Source organism: Diospyros lotus, chromosome 9, assembly GCF_014633365.1.
Source record: "Diospyros lotus cultivar Yz01 chromosome 9, ASM1463336v1, whole genome shotgun sequence".
Classification (NCBI taxonomy): Eukaryota; Viridiplantae; Streptophyta; class Magnoliopsida; order Ericales; family Ebenaceae; genus Diospyros; species Diospyros lotus.
Genome location: NC_068346.1, coordinates 31921769 through 31946045, shown reverse-complemented (window position 1 = coordinate 31946045; position 24277 = coordinate 31921769). Strand labels below are relative to the sequence as shown.

General features: G+C 37.2%; 1 protein-coding gene across 6 annotated transcripts in view; it reads right to left on the bottom strand.

The window, feature by feature from the left end:
- Window positions 1-24277, bottom strand: part of LOC127809785 (uncharacterized) — an 89158-nt gene that overhangs the window by 14110 nt on the left and 50771 nt on the right. The window contains exon 4 of one of the 6 annotated variants that reach the window (XR_008025254.1): window positions 3-1743. The exons of the other annotated variants lie outside the window; for them this stretch is intronic. The gene's annotated coding sequence lies outside the window, so the exon portion shown is untranslated. Of the gene's footprint in view, window positions 1-2; window positions 1744-24277 lie in introns of those variants that run through there. 6 annotated transcript variants of the gene reach the window in all.

Sequence of the window (24277 nt, the reverse complement as noted above, 5' to 3'; positions counted from 1 at the left end):
AAACCAATCACACAACCACAAGGCTAAGACCAAGAGAAGTACCAAGATCCACAAGTCGAAACAGAAAATAAAGAACATCCACAATGCACACAAGAACAAGAGATATACGTGTTCAAATCCAAATTGAATCCTACTCACGACAGAGGCTTCCAACCCCTAGCCAATCCACTAATATATACAATGGGTTTACAGAGATTACAAGCAGTTAACAACAATCAGAAAAAACCACTTATAGTATCGACAAACCGACAAAGAACCAAGTACAAAAGCTTCAAAGAACAAGCTATTTACAGCACTCACAACACTCGCCTACCTCTCTTACACAACCCGTGATTTCTCAAAGAAAGTGACAATACAAAAAACTAGGGTTTATGATCGTGCATTGGTGTGCAAGAGAAAAGCCACCTTTTTTTTTTCTTTCTCCAATCTCATCCATATATATATGTGGGTCAAGGACATGAATGGGATAAATGGGTTTGACACAATAAGCTTGGGCTTGGGCTTGTTCTTGTTGGGCTGCCGACACCAACAGCCCAACCCAGCTTCTGTATACACAACCTAAATAACAAATCCACATGCAAATGAAATTAAGGCCAGATGTAATGCAAATGAAAAGGAAATCAAATGCAAACATTTATCAATATATTTTGAATCACAAATCCTAACAAAATTGTTAGGATTTGTGATTCAAAATGTATTAATATTGTCATTTATATTTATGTGTCATGTACATTTAAATTTCATGTGCATTTGCATGTGGATTTGTTATTTGGGTTGTATATAATTAAGTTGGGTTGGGCCGTTGGTGTCTGCAGCCAATTCCAAGCCCAAGCTTATTGTGTCAAACCTATTTATCCCATCTGTGTCTCTTGGCCCATGTATATGAAGCAACGAGAATGGGGGAAATTAAACAAAATCTTTTCTCTTGCACTTTCACACACACACGCGAGAAATCCTAATTGAGAGCGAGAGAGAGAACAGATTCAAGAAGCAAGATTGGAGGAAGAACAAGGCAATCAGAAAGGCTATCGACGCAAGGAATCTCCATTATAATCTCTGTAAGTATGTGTTACTTGTTTATTTGATGTCGTTGGGTGAGAGATTGGTGAGATGAGAGTGCTAGGATTACTTGAGTTTCGAGCAATATACTCTGTTGTGTTGCGTTTTCGTTTATGCTTTATGATCGATGTATCGTTCTTGATTTACCATGAGATCTTGTGAGTGGTTCTTGTATCTCTCGTTGTATTCATTTCTGTAAATCCAATGTAAATATGTTATACATATTCTAGTGGATTGACTAGGAGCGAAACCCTTGCTGTGAGTAGGATCAATTTGGATCTGAACACGTATATCTCTTGTTCTTCTGTGCGTTGTGATGTTGGATGTTCTTTATTTTCTATTTCAACTTGTGGATCTTGGTACTTCTCTTGGTTTTAGCCGTGTGGCTTTGTGATTGGTTCACAGGTAACATCAACATGAACGAATGAAGTATTTACCACAATGCAAGGTGAAAATATTTAACTCTCACTTTGCAATTAAGATTTGTTTAGAGTTTATTGAATGTAGAGCTTGTTTTCATTAGTGCCCTAATCAACCATTTTCTTCCTTTGCACCAATAATGGGTGTCATTGCTTTTTCGCTTAGAACTTCCCTATCTTCTTCTCCCACATCCTTTTGCCCCCCATTGCAACCCTTTATGTTGTCACTAACTTGTTTCACCCTACTATTTCAATTCCCATAAATCTGTCGGGGGGAGGGGGTTCACACAAACACACAAACGCATAAATTAGATAACTCCGACATTCAAAAATCCTTCAAAATATTCTAAGAAAACAATAAGCAATTATTCATAAAGAATTCTAATTCTAAAAGAATTTTGAAATATTGGGATAAACATCAATTATAAGAATCCTAATCTAATGAGTTCCAAAATGTAAGAATCCTAATCCTAACAAGATTAAAAAATATCAAGATAGACATTATCTATGAGAATCCTAATCTTAGATTACTTAAGATTATTCTATATCTCTTTATAAATAAACAAACACTCATTATTGAAAATGTACATCTCTAATACTGATTTCAGTATGGTGTTCATCATCTTCAGTGTATGATTTAAGTATTGGAGTGTTTGCACCAGAATCTCCCTGGACCCTTTAATTGTTTCTTTTTTGCAAACTTAGGCGACGACGTTTTTAGTCAAATAAATTTATTATTGTATCTAGATAACAAAAACAACAATAGTATCATTTTGAATAAAAATGACACTAGAGCAAGAATAAATTTTAATTATCTAGTCATATTTTTATCTTAAATGACCTTAATAATTTAGAGATTTGGAATTTTTAAGAATGGCATGTAGTGTCAAGTTTTAGGATGAATGTCATTAGAAATTTAGAAATCATGTACACAAACTAACCTTCTAATTGTATGCCCAATAAAATGCCACTACAACTTTTTTTCTTATATGTAAAAATATTTCCTCTCTTATTTATAAATCTTTATTTTTTGGTAAGAATTTCTTTTGGAATTTTTTCTTTGCAAGGAGATTTTTGTCTTTTCATTATAATTCCTCAAGATTTCTCCCATGTCTATTAATTAAATTATTTTGTGTACTATCAGTTGCTTTAATAAAAATTCTTTCTACATGCTTATAATAAATTTATATGTAATAATATAAATAAAAATGCTCCATGTAGCAAAAGCATAATAATGTTTAATGGAAATAAAAGTAGATCAAAGCACAAAATAAAATTTTGGAAGTAGAATTTTAAACCCACGTGTTTCACAAGGACTTAATATCTGGAACTTTAGACCACTCAACCAACATATTCATCATGCAAGTCATTAAAACAAAATAGATTCTTTAATAATTTCGGAGTAATGTAAGATATCCTTGTTGAGACCTATGAGCAAGAAAAACCCCAATTTTTTTACCCAAAGCTTGAAGTCAAAGGCTATGCTTTTCACTATCAAGATCCAACGAAAAATCCCAAAATGTAATAGTCATGTTATCTGTGCACTATTTTTTTACACTCACTGCTATTTAAAATTGTGTCAATTTGCTTACCAGATTCATATTATAATGCCAAAAAGATATTACGTGACATTGGCTTGTATTATGAAAAGTATGTCTCTTATGTGAACGATTGCATATTGTATTGGAAGACAAACAATCGATGTGACTGTTGCAAGGTATGTGCTGCTTCTCGATGGAAGAAAGATTATCGTAATGGAAAATTTAAGATAAAAATATATAATAAAAAAATAACAGTAAAAACTCAACATTACTTTCCATTAAAACCACGACTTCAGAGGTTATGTCATCTGATACCTCTTCTATGAGATGGCATTTTGATAAAAAAAAAAAAAAAGTAGATGATCAGGTGATAAGACACCCAACCGATTCGGTGGTATGAAAGGATTTTGATAAACTCCGTCCAACTTTTGTCATAGAACCTCGTAATGGCAAACTTTTTTTTTATGTAAATAAGAAATATATTAAGAGAAAGAAGAGGCAAAAGCCTACAAACACGGGCAGAGTATACCCCGCACGCACCAACCAACCAAAAGGAACGCACACCCTCAACAACTGAGGGGAACCAAAAACAACAAAGATAAAACTAAATATACATAGAGCAAAGCCTAACTCAAGTTGGGTCAGTAATTACAGGCCACCTTGCACTAGAAACCTGCTTAGCCTTGAGAAGCGCATTCAGTTTCTTTCTCTCTCACTTCTTTTGGGACTTGGATTTGACCGAAATGTAGTCGGAACCTGAGTCCTCAAAATAAGAAACTTGAGCAACATCTACTTTGTCACAACCCCTCTTAGATGACTGACAACCCACCATATCTTTCTTAGCAACACGCTCTATATCCATCGGATGCTGTAACTCCCCAAGAGATGGGGTATCCATATCTTCCTTTGACATAAGACAATAACACGTTGCCATCGGATCACTTGCAACTCTCAGGGCATAAGGAGAAGTCGCATTTGCCTTTTTAGCACTATTGATCAAAGACCCACGGAGATTAGCCCTCCCACTATCATTCCTTCCATTCCCTACTGCCCCTGCAGTTGGATTCTAACCTGCCTTGTCAAGATTCAGAGGGCATCGATCAAGGGAATCGCCAAAAACCTTACACTGATTACATCTCAAGGGCACCCACTGGTATTCCACTGGTATTCTCAAGAATTCAGTCTATCCTGAACAACTATCCAGACCCTGATCTAGGGTAACAAATTGGGGAAATCAAAAGAGACATCTATCTCAATACAAATCCGAGCAAATCCCATTCTAGAATGGTCCTCAGTTGTAAAATCAATGTGTATGGGATGACCAAGAGCGCTCGCATCAAATGCAATACCTTTCTTATGCCACCCCTCGAGAGGAATATTAAATATTTTAACCCAAATAAGCATCGAGGAGTGGGCTTCCTTAGATAAATCCATACCCACCTCCCATATTTTTAGACTCAGCGATCTCCTAGCAAAGTGTCAAGGCCCTCCATCAATCACTTTCAACATATTTATTTCATTATCGAAACGAAATAAGAAGCACCCACAATTATTGGACAATACCTCAATAAGTCTGAACCGCTACCACATACTTTGTGCAATAGACTGTACCACTGGGAATGAGAGGCCTTTTTCAACAAAATAACCAATTAACGTATTTTTCCAGTGCTTCATACCTTCATTGATAATCTCCTCTGAAAATCGCACTATGGACCCATTATCTTATTTTAATAGGCGAATAATACAATAATTTCTTAAGTATCTGATGACTATTTGACCCAACCACACTAGCCCAAGACTTTTTTCCATTATCATAGGACCGTCTTCCTTGACCGTGCATACCCTCCTCTGTCATAACACACCTCATACCACTGGTCGACTAAAATTCAGTAAACTTGGCAGATCCGTTAAGCCCAAAACCCGTTGTCTCAGCATTTGTCATGAGAGCCAAATTCCCATTAGAAAGACCAAGTGGATGATTGGCCCCTAGAGAACTTGCTTTAGAATTATTAATTCATCCACCCATATCCTTATTACATGGGCGTGGCCCAATTGATTCTTCTTTACTCAAATCATGAGAACAATCCTACCTGCCTGATAGCCCATGCGTACAATCCTGTCCACCACTAATTTCAAAATTCCCACGCAACTCACGTACCGAATCACGCGTCCCTTCCATACACAGCTCCCGCCAATTCTGCTCGTCGGAGATACCATGATAGACGTCGAAAAAGATCAAAAAAACTCCCTCAAAGGTCATTACTTTGCTCTGAGACACCTCCGTTGGCGCTTTAGACGGACAGCCCCAATCCAAACCCTCATTGGGATACCTTTTATCCCTCCTCTCAGCATGATCGCCATGAGCTTTCTGAGACAAAACCTCATTTGTTTCCCCTGCCATGCATGAGTTTTGATTTTCACCAACGTCCTCAAGATAACCAACTCGAGGATCGTCCACCATATCCGCCCATCGCTACTTGGGACTCGCCAAAGCACCTGTCATATCCGCACCTCTCAACTTGCGACCACCACCCTAGTGCACCAGATCCTCATCCATCCTGACGTTTGAGTCGCAAACCCCCTCCGCCGGATTTGAGACCTGTATAAACAAGTTCCTTTCATTCTCTCGACTATTTGCAACACTATCCAAAGGAACCCCACTTGAACGTAAGCCATCAATCCCCTGATTTAGCAACACCGTGATCTGTGCAACTATCGATCCTTCCTTATCCAATATCGAGAATTTTGCTAGAGAGTTGGGTGTGACCATATTTGTAGTCAATTTAGAAAGATTGGACAAATAGGATCTGCCCATCCCCTTCCATACATTGCCCGCCCTTTTCCAATTGGTCGGCCAAGATCCCCTCGGACCTTCCGTTCTCGTTGATCTCCCCACCATTTTAACGCAGTTAACTTCGTCGGTGTTTACAAGTGAAAGCGTTGGGAATAGCCATAGGGGGCGTTCATGGCGGTCATGCTGATGGGAGGGATAAAGGGTATCCCAATGAGGGTTTGGATTGGGGTTGTCCGTTTAAAGCGCCAACGGAGGTGTCCCAGAGCAAAGTAATGACCTTCGGGGGAGGTTTTTCAACCTCTTTCGATGCCTGTCATGGAATCTCCGACGAGTAGAATCGACGGGAGTCGTGTATGGAAGGGACGCGTGATCCGGTATGTGGGTTACGTGAGAATCTTGAAATTAGTGGGGGGCAAGATTGTACGCATGTGCTATCAGGCAGATAGGATTGTTCCCATGATTTGAGTAAGAAAAAAAATCAATTAGCCCACGCCCATGCAATAAGAATATGAGTGGGTCAATTAATAATTCTAAAGCAAGTTCTCTAGGGGCCAATCATTCATTTGGTCTTTCTAATGGGAATTCGGCTCTAATGAGAAATGTTGAGACAGCGGGTTTTGGGTCTAACAGACCTGCCAAGCTTACTGAATTTCAATCGACCAGTGGTATGAGGCGTGTCATGACAGAGGAGAGTGTGCACGATCAAGGTAAGCAGCCCTATGATAATGGAAAAGAGTCTTAGGCTAGTGTGGTTGGCTCAAATAGTCATCGGATGCTTAAGAAATTATCGTATTATTCGCCTATTAAATCAAATAATGGGTCCATAGTGCAATTTTCAAAGGAGATTATCAATGAAGGTATAAAGCATTGGAAAAATACGTTAATTGGTTATTTTGTTGAAATCAATAGAGTAAATGCAAGTAGTAGAAAATGTAAGAGTTTGAGAGCTTGCCATATCTGGTGAGGACCTCTGTTTTCTATAGTCAAGTCCGTTATGGAGTACTCGAGATAAAACCTGAGATGGGCAGGCACGACTCTAGAGGGCCCCGATCAAGCTAGAACGGGTCTCATGATCCGGCTAGAATTTTTCGGACTCCTTTTCAGATTATGGACTTGCCACGTGTCAATCTCTCGGGCAATCCACGTGGTGAGCGAAACTACTAGCGCATAGGGGTATTCTTGGAATTTAGGTAGTGTCGCATCACTTGCCCTCACTCCTTGAGCTAAGCTAAAAATCATGCTGGGTCGAGGAGTAGCTTAATTTTTGAGATTATTTGACTGTAGATTTTTTCCAAAATGCACATGAGTGTTTTTAAGCATGAGATTAATATTTAACAGCGTCATTTATTACCTTGAAATTATAAGTGGTGTTTGGATGGAGGGAGGCATTCCTTACCTTGCAATTATAAAGGATGTTTGGTTGGACGGCGGGGCCCAACCCCTCAATTATTACTTCAAGGCAACCTTTTTTGCTTTTCCTTTTGCTTTTCCTTCTTTTTTCCCAGATCAAACATTAGACATATCCAAGTCCGAATGAGTTCGTAACACCTCAGTCGTATGGGCTTGAAATCCCTTCGTCCAATCCTCCTACAATTTCTGCTAGATGAACTCCTCCACCTCAAGAAGTTTGGTACGCTCGGCATACTTGTGTTTGTACCTATGATTGAGTGAGTTAGCCTAGGATAGCACGAAGTTCACCCGGGATAACTTTTCCTCGAGCTCTTGAATGTGTAAGCCCAAGGACTATCGCTCTGAGGTAAACTCATCTAAGTTCTTCTTCTGACTCTCTACAATCTCATCCTTCTCCTACAATTGAGTGTCTAACTCCAAGATCTTCTTGGAAGCCTAGGTAAAGCATCCAGAGAAGTCCGAAACAAGCATGACCACCTGTAACAAACGAAGTGAGTATGAGCAGCGTAGCTCAGCCTAAAAGATGCCAGCAGAGTAAAAAGGATTACCTGAGCTAGATGCTTACACAAGGCGACTTCTACTGCCTCCGAGGAATGCTCAGCCATCACTTGACGGTCGGCGGGAGTGGCGAAGTGGTGAATCATTCGTCTCGCCACCTAACTATTCCGATTGAGGTCGTTTTCCTTCACTCTCTAGTTAGGAACATGGTTTGAATAGTGTGGGGGAGAATTGGATGTTGGGATGAGTTGTCTCGAAGGTTGAGAAGTTTTCTTCCTCCTAGGGCAGCTAGGCTCCCCTTCCCCGGCTAGGGGGGGATCCAAGGCAGCTTTTCCCTTCTTGGGAGCAGTGGCACCTTCATCCTCTGCGGGTCTCCGTTTGTCCTTTCCCCAGATGAAGGTCGTGCTCACTATTTCAGCTACAAAAGCACAGGTAAGATGTTAGTGGCAAGAAAAACAACAAATAAAAAGTTCGAAAATAGTGGAAGAAATTACTACCAAGAGTGACATCGGGTTTGAAGCAAGCGTGAGTGGATAAACCCCCTAGGTACAAGGTACAGTCACATATCAATGCTCGAGCATTTATAGAGTTCAACTCCCTCAAAATCTGAATATTACGAAACTCATCATGTGAGATCTCGCGACTACGGATCTTTGAGGACTGGAAAACCCACTCAACTGGCACCCCAAAACTGATATCCTCGTCCTTCAGGCCAACAAAGACAAATTTACTCTTCCATCGTTTTGCTGAGATGGGATTATCGACTATGAACTGACGCTGATTGAGGGAAGAAAAAGCGAACCGAGATTTGATCTTGCTAATAGAGATTACCTTGAACATTCTAAAAAAGAGTTGGGCAGTGAGCTCAATATGTCGAGCTCAATAATAGATAACGAAGGCAGCAAGGCACCTCCAGCCATTGGGAGTCAATTGAGATGGACATAACCCCACGGCAGAAAACACCTCGAATACAGGAGCTGTGAGGGGAAACCTAAGGCTAAAAGCAAGGGCTTGCTCGTATACGGTGATACAACCATGAGGGGCCCGATGGGCTTTTAGACCTCGGGGTTCTCTGTACCAATAATCATCAAGAATGAGGTGATATTTCTTGAGGGAAAACAGCTTTCTCTCGGTTATGGTAGAATGGTCGATAGTCAAATCCACAAGTAAGTTCTATTGGTTGGGATCGCTACTCACACGAGACTCCGAAAAAGGATGAAGAGAAACCTTTTTAGGCCTCCTAAGCTTTTTGGGCCTACAAAGAGGGCCGTGGGAGAAACTGGATAATTCGACGTTCAATTCCTCACTACTAAAGCTAGTACTTGAGGTTTCTGAATCCGAGAAGGAAGAGGAAGAAGAAGACGAAGACATGCTAAAAATAAGTAAGATTAACCAAGAAGGAATCACTGAACAGGAGAAGGAAGGTAAAGGTCAGGAAAGGAAAACCACAATTGGGCACGAGCCAAAAAGAGCTCAGCAGGCGCGACTTAGCTGGGGAAATCTCAAATCACACCTGCAACAAAAAAGCCAAAAGAAACAAGGGGGCAGCAGCAGGGTAAAAGTCCCAAAGGTCGACCATATATATATATATATATATATATAAAAAAAAATAAAGAAGAAAGAAAGAAGTAGCAGCGGGGTAAGTGCCCCAGGGGGAGATCGGCCATGGCCGAGCTCGACCCCTAGCCAAGCTTGGCCGATCTCTATCAAGCCGGCCCTGGTCGAGGGCAGCCAGGCTGACCCTGGTTGCGCCTCGGCCATGGCCGACTTTGGCCTTGAAGGGCTGAGAAGAATATATATAGATATATATATATATATATATAAAGCAAAGGAAGAAACAAAAAGAAAAGTAAAGAAAAATGGAGGGAAAGATCAACCTCAAAAGTTGGGAGCTTACCTTGAAGTAATAATTGAAGGGTGGGGCATTGAGGCTTATATAGAGGGATCCAAACCTTCCAATCAAACACCCCTTATAATTTCAAGGTAATAAATGACATTGTTAAACGTTAATTTCATGATTAAAAACACTCATGTGCATCTCGAAAAAAATCTACAGTCAAAATAACCTCAGAAATTAAGCTACTCCTCGACCCAACATGATTTTCAGCTCAGCTCAAGGAGTGGAGGGCAAGTGATGTGGCACTACCTAAATTACAAGAATACCCCCACGCGCTAGTAGTTTCGCTCGTTACGTGGATTGCCCGAGAGACTAATACGTGGTAAGTCTACAATCTGGAGCAAAGTCCGAAAAATTTGGGCCAAACCGCAAGACCCATTCTAGCTTGACCGAGGCCCTCGGGAGTCGTGCCCGCTCATCTAGGGTTTTATCTCGAGTATCCCATAACGGACTTGACTATAAAAAAAAAAAGGTTCTCACCAAGTATGACAAGCTTTCTAGCTCTTACATTTTCTACTACCCGTATTTACTCTATTGACTTGAGCGTCGAAGTCTACCTCGGAGGATCCTAGCTCCATCACTCCATTGTCTTGTAGGTTTTATTTCCAAGGCTCGACATAGCCATGTCCAAAGTTCTATTCCCGAGGTTCATTCGTCGAGGCGGCACGTGGTGGTCGAATTCTAAAACCATCATCACTAATTGTTCACACCATTAACGATAAGAAATACAGTTGTTATTAGTTTATGTTTTGATAGTTAAATAGCTATTTTTAACAATAAGAATCATACGGTCAGTAATACAATTAACAACGAATTTATCATTCTTGTCGTAAAATGCTTTTATTTGCCGAGGCAATAACGACAACTGGCAAAGTGGGTTTTGAAACCAATAGTGCTTGCCCCTAAATGTAAAAGCTAGCTACCATAGAGAGAGAGAGTGTGTGTGAAGATTCTTGTAATTAGCACTTAATTTGTGGTAAAAAAAAAAAAAGGTAACATTATATTAACAAAAAGTTTATATATGTAGAATGACGGGACGCATTAATAATTTTATATTAAAAGGAAAGAATATCAGTGTTCGAAAATTCAGCCTAGGCGGCCGCGACGAAGAAAGGCTGGTCGGCACCCTAGGCGCCGGGTCTGATTAATCGAGCCACAGCGCCATCTAGACGGCCGAGGCGACGCCTAACTGCCTGAGTCGCGTGCGACCTGGGGCGATCTATTTCCCCCTTCCCTTTCTCTATTTCCCATTTCCCTTCCTCTCTCTGGTCATTCATCGTGGGTCATCTCTCTCTCGCCGCCGATCTCGTCTCTTGATCACTCGCCGCCGCCGTCGATCTCGTCTCTTGGCCAGTATGTATCCATCTTCCTCTGCCTCCGATCTCGTCTTCCTCTGCCATGCATGCTGCTCGCTGTAGCAAGTAGCAACAACTTGCTACTTGTTGCAAGCTTGTTGCTGCCAACGCAAACTTGGGCCTAGGCACAACAAGCTTGCTGCTTGTTGCCAACGCAAGCTTGCTGTTGTCTATAATACATTAATACCAGTTCATTAGATAGTTCATTAAGAAAAAAAAAAAAAAACAACCATTTTTCTAGTCGCCGCCTAAGCCCCGCCTAGGCGCCCTAGGCGCTAGGCCCCAACCTGGCGCCCAACTAAAGCCTAGCGCATTTTTGAACACTGAAGAATATAGACGTAATATTTTGATTGATTGAGTTTTATTTTATATATGCAAATATAGGAATACCATTAGAATTATATTGCCATGATTCTTTGTTTTTTGACAAGAAAGAGAAAGTAAGATCCCATTAGCATTGGGAGATTTTCTATAATCTGACGTACATATACATCTTTCACATTCTATGGTGCAGATGAGATCTCATCATCGAGAAACGCAAGCCTGAGAGCCCTATAAAAGGGCCTCCTCTCATTGCCCTCTTGGAGCAGACAACCAGAAGCGCCATTTATGTGGGTATAGTGAGTGAGAGAGGCAAAGGGAAAGGGAGCTCTCTTTTGCTCCAAATCAGAGGGAAATGAAGGCGTTCCGCAGCTGCCTATTCATGAAAACCCTTGGCTCTGCGACAAGGAGAGACTAATAATAATGTTGTAGATTAAGGGAGGGCGTGAACTGGGAGATGAGGCTGCCTTGATCTTTCTGGATTGGAGTGAAGTGAGCTCCCCCGCCCTCCTCAATTTCCTCTCTTTCTCCCTCATATATATAAATATATATATATATATATATCTTTCCAGTTCTTAGATTGTAAGGTTTTACTGATGCTTTTCTTCATCTATTTGTACATATAGAAGGGTGGTTTCATGATTACGTAGGATCAGATAGACCGAAACTGAAGAACTTTTGAACAAATAGCAAATGGTATGTAAGATACCTGAATCGTAGCGGAATAATCGAAACTGATTTGTCTAACAATATTTGTGGAAGAAAACTATAAAATCTTTCTTATACGTCCACCATTTGTTCGTCCGATGCTCGAATAATGATATCGGAGACAATATCTGAGTAATCAGAAACTAATTCTAATTGTTGCTTTTTTCATTAGGCTCTATGTCTATTTATAAGTATCATGCAGATATAGATGTATATATCTCTTTAGGAATTTGAATCTAATTCAAATTTCAATTACTTATCCCATTATATTGTTAAAATTCAAATGTTAATGAATTTGAAACAAATTCAAATTCATAACATTTATCTTATCATTAGGAAACTTATCTCAATATAACCGCAATTCTAACAGAAACTAAAACAAAAGCATACAAAAAGTAAGCACAAAGAGCAGGGAACTACTATATATATATATATATATATATGAGATTTATCAACTTTTGTTATGATGAATTGCTCATTATTTTTTGGGTTTATTTTGGGGAGGGGGGGGGGGTGTTCAATTAATTAAGGGGTATTATATAATTACTAATGTAATGGCCAGCAGGTGAGTTTCATTCCATGCATCTACAAAAAAAAAAAAGGAAAAAAGAAAAGAAAAGGCACAGACAGTGAATGAATCATCCTGCAAGGAGAGGACGCTAGCTATTTCTTCAAGCTGTAGAAGATTATGTCAACAATTCATTTTGGAGGGCACAATATATATTAACATAGCCATTTGGCAAGAACAGAAATACATCATCCAACTCTCTAATTGATGTTGCCAATGCATGTATGTATGCAATTAATGTAATTTACTGGGGCTTCCTTATAATTAATTAATTAATATGTATATGTTGTTAGCTTGGTCTTCTGTGTTGATTTGTCTTTGTATTCTTCGTTTTGGCTAATCTATTTTAGTGTCAGTTTTTATATTTTCCCTCTTCTGAATTGTCTTTCTATCATTTATGTTAGTAAGTTATTTTCAATGTACTTTTCCTTGTTCCAGAATTAATTAATACTGTGTTCAATAGTCTTTTCTGTTGGGATTGGGTTGTGATTGTATTGTTTATGAGATTAAGAAAAAAGGGAAAATCTGTGTGGAATGTGAGCTAGCAGTAATGCTTTTGGGTTTTTAGAGCATTATTATTACTCAATTAATACAAAGTTGATTTCTTCAATGGCTGTCTTGTTCTAAGTTTTTGCTTTGAATTTGAGTAGCAAATGCAAGAGAATTGAATTGTTCCTTCTAGTATGAGAAGTAGCCAGCAGCCAGCCCTCATCAACTTTCCATATATATAAATATATATATATTTATATTTATATAGTAGTACAAGTTGTATAACATTATATTTGATTTTGAGTATATGTAATCAAGCCGACTCAACAACTATACTTTAAACTAATCTCTTAATTAACAGTGTTTATATATCTTTTTTTTTTTTTGATAACCCAGTTTCCGAGCTTCGCCCAACTAGTCCTAGGGACGGGCGGCCATCCATCTCAATTCGTCAGTCAAGTAAAATCAAATGTGGTCACAGTCTATACACATAAAACAGGATATTCAGTTCACACCTTTACATGGGACAAATACCACCACAAGAATTTGATCCCTAATACTTTCTATAAAATTCCACATGCTTTACCGCTCAACCATGCCCGTAGGGGCAATAGTGCTTATATTTGATCTTTCCAATAGCATCTTCTTTGCTATTTCCTAGAGCATCAGGGCCGGACCTTCCATGAGGCCTGTGAGGCAGCCGCCTTAGGGCCCATGAAAATTAATGTATTTAGGGCCCATAAATTGGAACCCCCATTTTTGGTAAGGGCCCAATCGCCCACGGTTTCCCCCTCCCCCTCGAAGCTTCGCGTTCGCCCCTGCCCTTCTCGCCCTCTCACTCTCGCTTTCACAGCCCTCTCTCGCTCAGTCGCTCTGTAAGTCCCTCCATCGTCCTCATCCTCACGCCTCGCCTTCATCGTCGGTTGGTCAATGGCTCGCCCTCGCCCTCGCCTCTCGTTGCCTCTCTCTCCTTTCGCTGCTCCGTCAGATCGTCACCCTTCACCCTCGCTTTCTCGCCTCTTGCTACTCGATCGGCATCGGCGGTAGTTCGCCCTCATGGCCGGTCACCGGTGGCTCGCTCCCCGCTGCCTCGCTCTTAGTCGATAGTCGCTCTAGCTTGACCGCTTGCTGCCTCAGATTCGGTCCGATCCTTGAAACAAATTTGCTTCTCCAGAAGAATCCAAATCTACTTAGCTTAGCTTCAACTTTCATTTTCAGCGGTTAGTTTCTCTTTCACGAATCATTTTCATTTCGTTTTGTTTGTGATATATTCAGAGATTTGGATTATTTGATAGCTTGCCTATGTCTATTTTATTGATGTTGGCTAACTTGGCTTTATTGATGTTGGATGAATCTGGCAAAAGAAAATTTAAATGTACTCTATGATTCGAGGGCCCATTTTACATTTCGCCTCAGGGCCCCCAAATCTCAGGTCCGGCACTGTAAAGCATCTCATAATTTTGGCACCATTCATTTCAAACCCAATTTTCAGCAAAGTTTGTATTCACTTGGGCTCTATTTTATTCTCTCTTTTTCTCGTTCTTTTTTCTACATTTCAAGCTTCACACTTTATATATGGGACTTGCCTTGTGTTTGAAACGGAGACAATCAACACTCAGTCCCTTTTCTGTAGCTATCAACAAAAAAATTCTATTTATGCAACACTGATTAGATTAAAGCTAAAAATCATAGGTAAAGCATGTATACTTCCATGTAATGTTATGTATAAAAATGTTTTGTAACATTTATTGTTATTCAAATAGCATTAAATTCACTTTCAAACAACATTAACAGCTAAGAATTTTGAATTTTAAGTTTCACAAGCCGTCTTACTTGAGTATTATGACGACGTTACTTAGTACTACATAGAACAAATTTGAATCTAATTTAAAGCCAAAGTTACTTGATTAATATATCAGGGCTACTCGAGTAGGATTTTAAACATATTTTGAACTTTTCCAGGTTACTCAAGTAATATATACATATTACTCGAATAAGATTTTGAACCTCTCGGTTTCTTTATAGGTTAGTCGAATACATTACTTGACTATTTCTTTAAAACTCCCCATTCTTTTATAGGTTACTCAAGTAATGTAAAGCATTACTTGACGGGTATTTTAAAACTCTCAGTTTCTCAATACAGTTACTCGAGCAATGAAATCTAATATTTGAGAAATGTTCTCAAAGCAAGATTAATCGAAATTTCTGTGTAATACTCGACTAACACATTGTCACACTTGAAACTTCGATTTTTTTTATTCAACTATACTATGAAACTTATTCTTACATTTCTCAAATTTCATATATTATTTATTTTAACTGAAGGAAACAAGCAGAGCCGACCTTGGGCCAGGGCTACAGCCTAGGGCCCACAACTGAGGAGGGCCCTAAATTTTTTTTTTAAGCCTATGTATATATGTGTATAAAAAAATTAAAAAAAAATAACAAAACAAGTTACTGTCTGTACCCTGTCAATGAAAAGGGCAGCCAATCAATCAATTCTCAATCTCAAGAAGAAACGTAATGAGGAAGAAAAGTCTCTTATTAATTATATAATAATATAATATAAAATAAATAAACAAAATATGAGGAATCAAAATAGACTTTCTTATTAGCCACAAATAAAGAAAAAAAAAAAAACCTTCGACTTTCTCAGTTCATAACGCAACGCAGGGAATTTTTTTTTTTTTTTGTGATTCTCCTCTTCTTCAATACAGAGTTGGAACTTTTAAATCATTCACAAGCTAGACCAATGCCTTTCCTTGAAGGTATTTTTTTTTTTATAGATACATATAGAATCCACATGTATAAATTTTGTAAATTGTAATACATATATTTATTAACTTTTTCTTTTTTATTATTTGATTCAAAAGAAAACTTGATTGGAATTCTTATTCTCTATAATTGGAAGTTTCAAATGGAAGAAAATATGCTCAAAATTTAGGTTTCATTGTTCTTTGTTAATTAGTTTTATTGTGTTGTGTTTATTATAAAAATTAAAAAATATTTCCTAAGAAACAACTTTTCGGAAATCTCAAGAGACAAAAAAAAAAGAAATTGCTCAAAGTTTAAGAGGATCTTTTAATAAATATTTTGTTAAACAAATCAATACTTCACTTGAAAATTTAGATGAAGATTTACCAAATGAATGTGAACAACCAATTCAATTGAAAGAATTAGTAGAAAATGAAAATGAAGTGAATGAAGAAATTGGTGATCTAGATGAAAATGAAAATATTGATGAACCTTTTCTTGAAGAAAATAAAAATATTGATGAATCTTGTCATGAAAATGAATGTCCCGAAACAAGATTTGATTTGAACATTTATGATTCACGAGTTTGGGATAATCTTGATGCAAAAATGAGAGATTTACTTCTAGAAAAAGATCTCACATGAGAAACTAATCTCAAATTCCCCATGAACGAACACAATACACATTTTTCTTCAAATTATTATCTTCGTATGTTACCAAATGGGAAACTAAGGATCGAAAATGGCTAGTGTACTCAAACGAGTTGGATAAAGTGTTTTGTTTCTATTGTAAGTTGTTTAAAACAATAAATTCTAAAAGTTAGTTAACTAGTGAATGAACTAGAGATTGGAAACATCTTGGTGAGAAGCTTAAACAACATGAAAGCAGTATTGAACACCTCACTAACTTGAGGTCTTGTATTGAATTGCAAACAAGATGAAAACAAATCAACAAATTGATACAGAATTACAAAAGCTAATCAAGAAAGATACATTACACTGAAAAAATGTTATTGTCAGAACCATCGCTGTTGTGAAATGTCTTGTTATACATAATTTGGCTTTTCGTGAAACAAATTTATGAAGATGGTAATGGTAACTTTTTAGGCCTATTTGAAATGATTGCAGAGTTTGATCCACTAATACAACCCCATTTTCGACTCATTCAAGATAACAAGATTCATTATCATTATCTTACTCATAAAATTCAAAATGAGTTGATAGCTATTTTAGCATCAAATGTTAAACATGCAATCATTGAAAAAATAAAAACGGTTAAATATTTTTCAATCATTCTTGATAGTACTCCTGATGTAAGTCACAAAGAACAAATGATTTTAATATTAAGGTGTGTCGATATTTCAAGTACTCCAATAAATATAGAAGAGTACTTTCTGGAGTTTTTAAATGTGGAAGATACATCTGGATTAGGAATTTTTAATGAATTACAAAATGTAATTGAGTCCCTTACAATTAATATTGATGATGTGAGGGGACAAGATTATGACAGTGGCTCTAATATAAAAGGGAAAAATCTAGGTGTACAAAAAAGATTACTTGATATAAATCCTAGAACATTTTACATGCCATGTGGTTCTCATTGTCTCAACTTAATAGTTTATAATATGGCCAACTCATGCATTAAAGCAAAATCTTTTTTTGGAGCATGTCAATGCATATATACGGTATTCTCTAATTCAACAAAGCAATGGAATGTGTTACTTGATTACATAGATGGTTTGATTTTGAAATCATTGTTAACTACACATTGAGAAAGTCACATTGAAAGTATCAAAGCAATAAAATCTCAAACTTCCCAAATCAGATAAGCTTTATTTAAATTAACAAAAATTAGTGAAGATGCCAAATTGTGTAGGGATGCTCAAAGTTTAGCATCATGAGAGCTTTCAAGTTTTGAATTTATATTAAGTTTGGTTATTTGGCATGACATTTTGCATAAGATTAACTTAGTTAGTAAAAAGTTATAATTTGAAGACATGCGTCTTGATTGTGCTATAAGACAATTAGAGGGACTTGTTTTATTTTTTGAAAACTATAGAATAAATGGGTTTATTTCTACCATGATTGATGCTAAAGAAATTTTCCTGATATGGGAATTGAGCCTATATTTACAAAAAAAAACGTCAAGTTTGTAGAAAAAGACATTTTGATGAGATTTTCAATAGTGATAGGGAACAATAATCAGTTGAAGAATCATTTAGAACTGATTATTTTCTTGTTATAGTGGATATTGCTCTTGGTGAATTGAAGAGTAGGTTTGAACAATTGTATTGTTTTGAATCTATTTTTGGGTTCTTATTTGATGCTGCAAAGTTGACTTCGTTTCATGATGATGAATTGAAAAAATTTTGTGTGAATCTTGAAAATGCTTTAAAACATGGTGATGTTTCTGATGTTGATACAAGAGACTTATTTTCAAAATTATGGGTGTTGCAAGCGATGTTACCAAAAGAAGCATATGAAACAGATAAACCATGGACATCCATTAAAATTCTTGAGTTTGCAAAGAGTGTAGATATATTTCCTAATGTAATGGTTGCTTATAAGGTAATTATTGACTACACCTGTGATTGTGACATCTACTGAAAGAAGTTTTTCTAAATTAAAATTATTGAAATCTTACTTGCGGACCACCATAACTCAAGATAGGCTAAATGGATTAGCGATATTATGCATTAAAAAAGATATGTTAGAAAACATTAAATATGATAGTATAATTGATGATTTTGCATCTAAAAGTGCAACAAAAAGACATTTTAGATGTCAATAATACCCTATAAGCAACCATTACATTATGAAACATATCTACACTCTTTATAAACTCAAGAATTTTAATGGATGTTCATGGTTTATCTGTTTCATATGCTTCTTTTGATAACATCATTTGCAACACCTATAATTCTGAAAATAAGTCTCTTGCATCAATATCAGAAACATCACCATGTTTTAAAGCATTTTCAAGATTCACACAAAAACTTTTCAATTCATTATCATAAAACGAAATCAACTTTGCAGCATCAAATAAGAACCCAAAAATAGATTCAAAACAATGCAATTGTTCAACCTTGCTCTTCAATTCACCAAAAGCAATATACATTATAACAAGAAAATAATCAGTTCTAAATGATTCTTCAACTAATTGTTATTCCCTATCACTATTGGAAACCTCATCAAAATGCCTTTTTTCTACAAACTTGACATTTTTTTTAAAATACAGGCTCAATTCTCATATCAGGGAAAATTTCTTTAGCATCAATCATGACAGAAATAAACCCATTTATTCTATAATTTTCAAAAAATAAAACAAGTCCTTCTAATTGTCTTTCAACACCATCAAGACGCATGTCTTCAGATTGTAACTTTTTACTAAGTAAGTTAATCTTATGCAAAATGACATGACAAATAACCAAACTTAATATAAATTCAAAACTTGAAAGCTCTCATGATGCTAAACTTTGAGCATCCCTACTCAATTTGACATCTTCACTAATTTCTTCTAATTTAAATAAAACTTCTCTGATTTCGGAAGCTTGAGATTTTATTGCTTTGACACTTTCAATGTGACTTTCCCAATGTGTAGCTGACAATGATTTCAAAATCAAACCATCTATATAATCAAGTAACACATTCCATCACTTTGTTGAATTAGAGAATACTGTATATATGCATTGACATACCCCAAATAAAGATTTTTCTTTAACACATGAGTTCGTCATATTACAAACTATTAAGTTGAGACAATGAGAACCACATGGCATGTAAAATGCTCTAGGATTTATATCAAGTAATCTTTTTTGTACACCTAGATTTTTCCCTTTTATATTAGAGCCATTATCATAACCTTGTCCCCTCACATCATCAAATTAAGTGTAAGGGACTCAATTACATTTTGTAATTCATTAAAAATTCCTAATCTAGATGTATCTTTCACATTTAGAAATTCTAGAAAGTACTCTTCTATATTTATTAAAGTACTTGAAACATTGGCACATCTCAATATTAAGGTTATTTGTTCTTTGTCACTTGCATTAGGAGTACAATCAAGAATGATTGAAAAATATTTAGCCGTTTTTATTTTTTCAATGATTGCATGTTTAACATTTGATGCTAAAATAGCTATCAACTCATTTTGAATTTTATAGCTAAGATAATGATAATGAATCTTGTTATCTTGAATGAGTCGAAAATGGTGTTGCATTAGTGGATCAAACTCTGCAGTCATTTCAAATAGGCCTAAAAAGTTACCATTACCATCTACATAAATTTTTTCATTTGTTCCACGAAAAGCCAAATTATGTATAGCAAGACATTTCACAACAGCGATGGTTCTGATAATAACATTTTTCCAGTGTAATGTATCTTCCTTGATTAGCTCTTGTAATTTTGTATCAATTGTTTGATTTGTTTTTATCTGATTTGCAATTCAATACAAGACCTCGAGTTAGTGAGGTGTTCAATATTGCTTTCATGTTGTTTAAGCTTCTCACCAAGATGTTTCCAATCTCTAGTTCATTCACTAGTTAACTGACTTCTAGAATTCATTGTTTTAAACAACTTACAACAGAAACAAAACATTTTATCCAACTCCTTCGAGTACACTAGCCATTTTCGATCCTTAGTTTCCCCATTTGGTAACATACGAAGATAATAATTTGAAAAAAAATGTCTATTATGTTCATCCATGGGGAATTTGAGATTAGTTTCTTATATGGGACCTTTTTCTAAAAGTAAATCACTCATTTTTGCATCAAGATTATCCCAAATTCGTGGGTCATAAATGTTTAAATCAAATATTGTTTCGGGACATTCATTTTCATGGCAAGATTCATTAATATTTTCATTTTCCTCAAGAAAAGGTTCATCAATATTTCTATTTTCATCTAGATCATCAATTTCTTTGTTCACTTCATTCTCATTTTCTACTAATTCTTCCAATTGAATTGATTGTTCACATTCATTTGGTCAATCTTCATCTAAATTTTCGAGTAAAGCATTGGTTTGTTTAACAAAATATTTATTCAAAGATCCTCTTAAACTTTGAACAATTTCTTCTTATTTTTTTTTTCTTTGTCTCTTGAGATTTTCAGAAAGTTGTTTATTAGGAAACATTTTTTAATTTTTATAATAAACACAACACAATAAAAAAAATAAAACTAATTAACAAAGAACAATAAAACCTGGATTTTGAGTATATTTTCTTTCACTTGAAACTTTCAATTATAGAGAATAAGAATCTCAATCAAGTTTTCTATTGAATCAAATAATAAAGAATAAAAAATTAATAAATATATGTATGACAATTTACAAAATTTATACATCTGGATTCTATATGTATTTATAAAAAAAAATACCTTCAAAGAAAGGCACTAGTCTAGCTTTTGAATGATTTATCTTCCAAGTTTTAACTCTGTATTGGAGAAGAGGAGAATCACCAAAAAAAAATTGCTTGCGTTGAGTTATGAACTTAGAAAGTCAAAGGGTTTTTTCTTCTTCTTTTTGTGACTAATAAGAAAGTCTGTTTTGATTCCCCATATTTTGTTTATTTATTTTATATTATATTATACAATTAATAAGAAACTTTTCTTCCTCGTTACGTTTTTTCTTGAGATTGAGAATTGATTGGTTAGCTTCCCTTTTCATTGACAAGGAACAGGCGACAACTTCTTTTGTTAATTTTTTTTTTTTAATCTTTTATACACATATATACATAGGCTTAAAAAAAATTGGGTCCCCTCAGTTGTGGGCCCCGGGCTATAGCCCTAGCCTAAGGCCGGCTCTAAATGGGGCCGATTTAAGGGATGTGGGAGGAGAAAATATGGAAGTTCTAAGTGGAAAAGTAATGATGCCATCATTGGTGCGAAGGAAGAAAATGGTTGATTAGGTCACTGTCACGACCCTAGGATTTAGCTAGGGTCTAGGAAGGATTTGGGAGGAAAACAGAGGAGAATTGAAGGGTAATATAGAGCAGAATTCAAGAGAAATGAGAGAGAACTAGAAAGAATGAGAGGGAGAAGATATGAGGGGAAAATATGAATTCACTATATTGTTTCAGCATACATTTCTCTACATGCTATGGTCTATTTATAGGCTGTTCAAGTAATAGAATATTGTAGAACAGCACCCATGTGCACTTTAACAGAATGAATAGCATCTCCTAACCAACAATTGTAACTAATAGCAGCATTGCCCCTCTAATTCCTCTTGGCTCATGACAATTTCCCCTCCATGAAATGTTTCTTGTCCCCAAGAAACTTTTTACCATTGAACCATTGTTATTCATCCGATGCCCATCTTCACCAATTGGTTTCTTCTTCGCATTTTCTTGTTCTCCTCTCGTATTACCTTTTTATTTTGCTTTCTCTTTCCTTCTTCCTTAACAGAACTACAACTAGCGGCAAGCCCAAGTCCAGCCATCCACCTCTTCCTTATTTCCATTGAAAATTGTTCCAATAGAGCTATCAATCCTGTAACCATCTCATTTCCAGGCATAAGAAGAAATTTAAACTTCTCTTTAAGCAAATCAACCTTTTTTGCAGCTGATGTCCTGTTTTGTGTGCCCGTGCCAAAGACATACATATGAGATGTTCCAAACAAGGTGTGCCCGGTGCAATCCTTTCCTCCTTCTCCTCAAGTACTTGGTAAAGAGACTTTTCAAAATCCTTCCTCTGCTGCTTCTGGAGATCAATAAGATCAGAAGGGTTGTCCTCCCTCCTTGCAGCTACCATTCTCATTCTTAGTACCTCATACTCCTCCTTAGTTGTATGAACACCACCTTCCTCTTCCATGGCTACTGTATCAGCTCCCTGCACTTCTTGATGAGCAGCCTTAGGAACTCCTATGACAACATTAGTTTTGGGCCTTTCTCCAAACCATACAAGGTATTTACAAACTATGACCAGCTCCATTCTACCCTTCCCCAGCTCCAATTCTGAAACCAAACGCTTGGAATTCCACTCAAATTAGCTGCAACCATTTTTACCTTCTCTTTTTCAGCTAATCGATGTTGGTAGAATACCCGTTCACATTGTCGGATCCACCATTTTGGCCTATCCCTGTCAAACACCAGAATAGCCAATGGAGCAAAAGTGGACAAATCGGCACTTGGAATTGAGTCGACAAAGTTCAATTAGCAATCTCAAATTTATGCGAACACAGGATCAAAAAATCGTCCAGTTGCCTACGGAGGTCCTTGATTTCCTTTGTTGCAGTGATTAGTCCTTTAGCCATCTCCTCAGTTTAATTCCTTGAAATTACACCTTGTAACAGCCTCTTGATCAGCCTCTAAGGATCTCTTCGGAAACTCCTCCTTGTATTAAAATTCAGCAATCCTTAATCCCCGCAATCTAATTCAACCTTGCAATGGTTGCTTTCCGTTCAGCAACCTCAATTCTTGCTGCTGAACAGCCTCCAAATCAAATTCTCCCAATTCCGATGCGCAGCAATTACTCAATATCCACTTCCGACAGAAGCTTCCTTCGCGCCTCAACCTCACTTCAGCAATTGAGGATCGAATTTGTTTGGCCTTCAAGTTCGCCTACTCACAGCTTCCAACTTCACCATAATTCCGTCACTGGAACCTCACGAATCTACCTCGATCATCCCTATCTTAATTCGTTTAACTCCCAAGCGCCAACCGAGATGCAGCTGATTCATTGCATCTTTAACAATTCCGACTGCAAAGAGTTGTCGGAATCACACTCGAATCGCTGCTATCCATTTCCACAGCCAAGTTTCCAGCCACAAGGCTACCACCTGCTTCGTCTTCAGCTTCGGGATTGCCTGAATTGCCTAGCCTTGTTTCGCTCCGGGCAACTGATCCGTAATCGACAGCCTTCCTTACTCTTGGAATCTCAATTCCATGCTCGCCCAGGCCTATTCCCCCTTCTATGTTGGTCGATTCTGCTGCAACCCATAAAATGTGCTGGAATCAAGTAAGAATTTGCCTAGAACTCACCTCTCGCTCAACTTTCAAATTTGAGTTGAGAATCACAATTGAAATCGAGGCAATTGAGAATTGCTGCTTGCGAAATTCTCCTCTGGATCGTTTCCGATGGTGCCTGCCTTCACAACTCGATCACAGGCAGTGACCTAGATTTGCTTTGGATAATAGCCCCAGTCACATGCAGTGGTCGCTCCTTCCTTCTCGCCTCGCTCAAGGCTATGATGCTTCCTATTCTCCTGAATCAACACCTCTAATCTGCAATTAAATTGTCGATTATCGAACTTGCTTGCAGCTAATCGCTATCTACCCATGGTCCAGCGGATTCAATGATCGCCCAGGCTGGTGCCTTCTTCTCCACCCAATCACCGACCTCTAGTTGTCGAAATTCACCTGAATTCCGTGCCTCAATTAATTGGATTGGCTCTGCCTCAATACGTTTCTGCTGGAATCTAGTTAGAAATAACCTGGAACTTGCCACCCTCAGCTTCCAAAGAACCAAGAG